Here is a 6,472-nt window from a genome sequence, read left to right as displayed (position 1 = left end):
TATATATAAGTCCCCTCATATTTGTTTTTGTTTTCCCCCTCTTTTCCGACATAACCGTACGCAAGCCTGCTCCCCTTCTCCATCAACTGTTTTCTCTTGTACGAGAAGGAAAGATCATCACCCATTTCATCACAAAGCCTGCACCCTTTCTTCATCAAGCCTGATTTTGTACGAGAAAGAGAGACCATCACCGCCACTGTTCACCCTGTTTGCTTCATTTCCCATCCTTCGCCAAAGCAGACATCTCCATTTCTTTTATTCCCTGTCCTTCTCCAACTCAGTCTATCACCATCCATCGCATCCGTCTTCTCCCTTCCCATCGAAGTCGCCAACAGCGGTTCACCCCCTACCCCTTGCATCATCTTCATCAGCGCCTTCGGTAATCAAGTATGACATCCCCTCCCCTATCTCCTTTCTTTTTAAAGCACTCGACTGTTTGATTCAAACATCATTCGAACCAAGGGAAGCAAAGACAACACGATTTTTTGTCAAATAACACCAGGTATGTTAATCTTTGTTTCTACTCTTAGTCATTTAAGCAAAATACTACGTGTTTGTGATCGATTTTTGGCCGAAGAGGTTCTCGTGTGCACAATCAAACAAAGCAGAACACTAATTAGGGTAATAGCGGCAAAGCATAAACCCTAGTTGAATTTTGGTGCCAAAATGCGATTACAGTGAAGTGGTAAATCTTTGTGGATTGATTTTGATGGAATTTCAATCTTGTGGTTTATTTCCAACTGTTGACCCTTATGGTCTTTGAAGTATCATGGTCTCTATATTTTCTTCACAACCAAAAGACTGCATTTTGAGTTCTGTTAGTTTGGAGGAACACGTGATCAGACACTAGAGGTCAAAACATCTTGTGATCTTTTGTTGGTTTGTCTAAGCCAGAGCCTAAATAGTCAAAACCATTTTGGGTGATGACAGTTTGGACAGACCATTTGCAAAAGACCATATAGTCATTTTTTTTTGAAGAAGATATCTTGATCATGTAAAACCTGGTAACCACCCTTATGAAGATTTATAAGGGTGTGGTCGTTCTTAACAGATAGTAATCATGCTAGTTAAAAGACACAGGGACTAACTGCCCCTTTAATTAGAACAACTAAAGGTGCATTTGTACACTCGTCTTGACTTCACAATCCAGAAGATGGATTTGAATGCTTACATTTTGGTTCAAATCTTAGCACTTGTGTCTTTTACAATTTAAGCATGATTTCTGCCTAAAAGCTTTGTGTCTTCAWGCATTATGAAAAGGTGATTTTATTACCTTCATTTTGTTGGTTTTCTTTGCCTCTCTTGACCATTAGTCTCGATTGTCTGAAAGGAACCTGTTGTTGTTAGTGTGTGTTTCTCTTTAATAGTTGTTCATGTATGCATCCAAAACAGCAGACAAGAGATAGTTTTGACTCCCTCTGATTGGCAAATCAGGCAACCCAGACCTGAGTTCACTTCTGTTTTCATGAATCTTTCAAAACAGAACAAGGTCTGACTTGGTCACTGTGTGGTTTGGTTAGTCTTGTTTCCAAAAACTTGGTGTCCGTACAAGCTATCTAGATGAGACCTGTTTTTGAAGCATGCCTAATGTAGAATTATTGCCATAAGTCACAACCTGTCTCTGTATGTTTGCCGAATCAAGAGTTCAGACAGACAGCAAGTTTGATTTCTATCTGAGTTGGCCGTATTGTGTGAGTTCAATAGATAATGCATATGATTGCACACAAAGCACAAAGCCTGAAGTTTTGCCCATTTACTGTTTGTTGAGTTCCATTATGCTACTCCAAGGCTTTTGATACAGTTGAAAGCATAAACCCCTCGGCTAGCTTACCATGTGTATATTTGGACACTCTCTTGACCTGTGTTCTATCTTGCATATGATCTCATGACCAAACTGCTAACTGTACAAACAGCCCTTGTGGGCTTCGATCATACCATCCACGAACAGCTAGGCTGGTTATGTGATTCTGGCATGTTCTCATGTTTACATGTGCATAATGCTTACATTTTGGGTGACCAAACTGATAAATGTGCAAACAGCCATTTTGGGCTGTACTCTTGCCAACCACTGCATGACCCTAAGCTGTAAGCATTTGATGACCACATGATCATAAACAGCCATAACTGTTGATCCATGTTTGTGTATGTTTGCCCTTTGTTTCTGGTTCATAGATAGGCATTTATAAATATGGTTGATCCTACCTTAGGCCTTTGTGAATGCAACCAAGCAAGGATCTGTGGGTGTTTTATCCTGTTTCATCTTGTTTCTCCTCTTACTCTTCCTGTTTCATTTTGATGTTGATCATAAGGGTCTAGGTGCTGTTTAGTCTAGGTGTTTTCTAAAGCAGTAGCCAAAAGCTTGCTTTGCATTTATGTACTTATGATCTTCACCCATGTGTTAATACAGCAACTGTACACAGGTTTCAAGACATGAATGAACTCTTTGTGTACGCACAGTCCTAATTTGATTTACTCCTTTGTACAGATTGGCCTGGATGATAGAAGACCACCTGAATTCCCTCACCCTTCACAACATTCCCATCCTCCCATACCACAAACCACTATCCCTCTCCCAACCAACTTAGCCAACCTACCACCGTGGTTGCTAAGGTCCATCATCCCATGTCCTACCCCTCTTAGAGCCATTCCATTTGGCCAAATGATCCCTTTTCATGCTGTTCTAATCCCAACATTTATCCAACCTACCATTTCCTTAGCCCAACCAACCCCTACACCTGCTGTCCAAACCCAAACAGCCCCTAACCCTAGTGTTTGGACACCTCAAATTCCATTACCCATTGTTTCCCAAACCCAAACAGCCCCACCCCCTTCCCCTCCACCTAGACCTAAACCCAAACCTCGTAGACCAGCCACTAGGTCCACAGAAAGACATGTCATGAAAAGTCCAGATTTCATACGAATCTTGATGTGATCATCATAAAATCTCAAGAACAAAGATGAATGAAGATAGATTGGAGAGAGAAAATTACTTGGCTGTCAAATCACCTTTTTTAGCATTAATGATGTAATCAATTGTGTGTAATTACAATTACAGAGGAAAGACTATTTATACTACGGAACATAAAGCTAAACTAATTACAATAAAGCTAAGTAAATGGAGAAACTTGAATACAACATTTTAGCTCTAATCTTGAACCCAACATGTCACCAAACCAATGACCAAAGAGGAAGGTAAGGCCATCGATGTGGAAACTTATGTTCCCAAGGGTTTGCCGAAACCCAAGCAAAGAAAACCACGAGCCAAACGCATGAAGATAAAGGATGAGAGTCAAGATAATGTACAACCCTCGGGAGTCCCACCTCCAGATCAGCCACTCTCCCAAGGGGTTACCAAGACAGAGAGCACAGACTTTGACATATGCCACCTCAACCCTATTGTGAGTCTCCCTGATACTTCAATACCTGTGCACACTCCAACTCATGATGCTCAAAATGAACACCCAATCAAAGGTGATCCTATGGAGCACATTGAGAGTCAGGAAATGCTCGTAGAGGACTCTCTCTTTGATATTGATTTAAATGCCTTTTTCATGAAAGAGGAGGACCATACTCACTTGCTTGAATGGCCAACTTCCACCATCTCTTCGGATGTCATCACTCTCATGGATGCACACACATCACATCAMCACATTAATGACTCTCCCATGGTCGATTTGGGCATAGTAGACTTGACATCACAGCATTACACTCCTCCACCGATCACCATTGCATTCGACAGATTTAATAATCCATTCTATGCACTTCCTCCTTTTCCTATCTACATTCCCATCTCTCACATGACTTCTGATGCATATGATGCCTGCATACCCATGCCACCCTTCAATCCCACGTACACTGCACCATTGGTGAGTACTGGCTTTGATGCCTTTGCAGACTGCCAGCCTACCTCCATTCCCTCTCCGGCCAGGTCCAATGCAGATAGCAATCAGACCTCTACTGACTCTGGCCTAGTCCCGATTGAGAGGTTCACAATGAGGCATCGGGTTGAGTCTGACGACTCAGAGTGGACTCCGGACGAGGACATTCCGTTGTCCCAACTTCGGAGATCCACACGCCATCAAGAACCACCTAGCCCTCCCAAGAAAAAAGCACGCACTAGAGCTACAGACAGCCATAGTGAGACCTACCGTAAACTGAGAAATCTTCAGAAATATAAGACTTTTTTAGGGCTAGGTGAGAGAGGATTTGACAGGGGTTGTATAGAGACTTATCCCTTCATACATGACGTCATTCTTCAAAGAGGATGGGAGGCATTTGCTACGGTTAGAGAGCCCTATTACCTCACTTGGGTTCATGAATTTTATGCATCAGTGTCTTCTACACGAAAGACCTCCGTCCATGTCAGGGGTAAAAAGATCTCCTATTCTCCAACTGCCATAAATGCTTTCTATGACTTGATTGCGCCTCCAGTCTGTGAGTATCGCAGGTTATTGCATGACCATACCGATGAGGATCTGAAGATGGTATTGACTGTTGTAGCAGAAGAGGGAGCCACTTGCAAGGCACCACAAAAGCGCAGCCCACTCAGTTCCAAACCAACCTGCTCCAGAAGAATGCGGCCGTGTGGAATCATTTTTTGAGATACTCATTTCACCCCACCACACACGACTCGAGCACATCCTTGGATCGTATGCTTTTACTTTACTGTATTCTTGCAGGTAGATCACTTGATGTTGGGGCAATCATTTCCGATGCCATTCATGGATGTACTAGGAAACCTACCGGACGATTATACTTCCCGGCATTGATCCACGGCTTAATGAAGAAGGCGAAAGTCCCAGTACCACCCGGCGAGGCACTTACCACCAATGCACTACCTATTGAGTGCAAAACAGTTGATCGAATCCGTAAGACGCCGCGAGGTGAGACCGGATAGCCCCCACTTGCTCCGGACAGCAGCCCCATGGAGACGAATTTGGCACATGAAGTTCGGAGATTGAAGGAGAAAGTCACCAAGCTAGAGACCACCTTGGAAAGAAGCGCCCAGACACACCACACCACCATGGAAAAGGCACTGAAAGCCCATGAAGAGACGCTACTAAAGAAGATGGAGGAACGAGATGCTCGACTCATGACTGAGTTGAAGGACATGCTCGCGGGGATATCCCGGCGCCCCGCCGACCATTGAGGACATACTCCACACGAGTAAGCAGGTTTATCTATCATTCCTTTTAGCTCCAATATATTTTTTCCTTTCTTTATTTTCCCTCTTTTCCACGCGTCTGGGAATTGTCCATGTCAGTCCTTTTTACTATTAGATTTTATTTTTAGATGGAACTTTATGGCATACACTTCACCACCACTGACTTGTGTTAATAGCTTGAGTAATTTAAAAGTGATGTGAGTTTGAGTATTAGTTTACATTGCAATACTAGAACTAGCCGACTCTTTTCCGGGACACAACTTGGTTTAAATTGTCACTACTTAGGATATGATCTAGGCCATCTCTTCTCCATAACTGGGCAAAGCCCTATACACTCCCCTTGCACCCCACTGAGCCTTTTATAACAAGATAACTATTTTTCCATCTTATTTGATTAGTACAAAATAACTTCCACTTTGATTTACGAAAAGCTACTTATAACAAGAAAGTGGTAGTCGTGAGTATCGGTGTCCATTTTTTACATCTTATTTGAGTCTTTTATTTGTCTTTTTATGTTGTTTGGGGACAAACAACAATTCTAGTTTGGGGTGTGATAAGTACCAATTTATTTGATACTTTTGCATTTTTTCTTCACTTTATTTACCCATTTTATTTTCGCAAATTCCACAAATTGAGTCTTTTCGGTTTGTTTTTCTATTTTTATATTGGAGCTAAGGTGATATGATAAATATGTTTACTTCTTGGATGTATGTTAATTTTTGTGGGAAATAGCCATGTTTATAGGTACTTGGCTAAAGCATGCTTCAGCACTCGCTGCAAGATGATCCAGGGGCATTCTTGAAAATAGTACGAGAATCTTTTGGGGTCACATCCTCCCTTTTGGCAGCCCATCTCCTGCAGCTTTTGAGATCTCAAAGGATTAATTAGAGATCTGATTTTTGACATCTTCTAGGTAGTTTTGCCTTGCCCATGGTTTTGTTCAAAAAGGTGGGTAAAAGTCTTTACYCATTGGTTTTTACCCTCCCTTCCTCCACTATATAAAGGGGGGGGGGGTCTAGCTTTAGAAGTATGCAATTAGTAAGCAACAACCTTTGTAAACACTTGAAGTAATATGAAGGTTCGCTTAGTTTAGTGTTTCATTTGCAACTATTTTCTACTTTCCTCTTTGTAATTCCTTTTACATTTATTTCTTTTATCATCTTTTATTATCTTAATGCTTTCCTTATTATGCTTTATTATTTATGCAATTAATATTAGTAGTTAAAATATTTTAATTCTCTTTTACGAATCCGTCGTTATATTTATTTCCTCCTTTTACTCTTCTTCTCTTAAGTTTATTTACTACGC

Source organism: Cynara cardunculus, unplaced genomic scaffold, assembly GCF_001531365.2.
Source record: "Cynara cardunculus var. scolymus isolate 2C unplaced genomic scaffold, CcrdV1 Un_Scaffold_1813, whole genome shotgun sequence".
Lineage (NCBI taxonomy): Eukaryota > Viridiplantae > Streptophyta > Magnoliopsida > Asterales > Asteraceae > Cynara > Cynara cardunculus.
Note: the sequence above shows the minus strand (reverse complement) of the source record.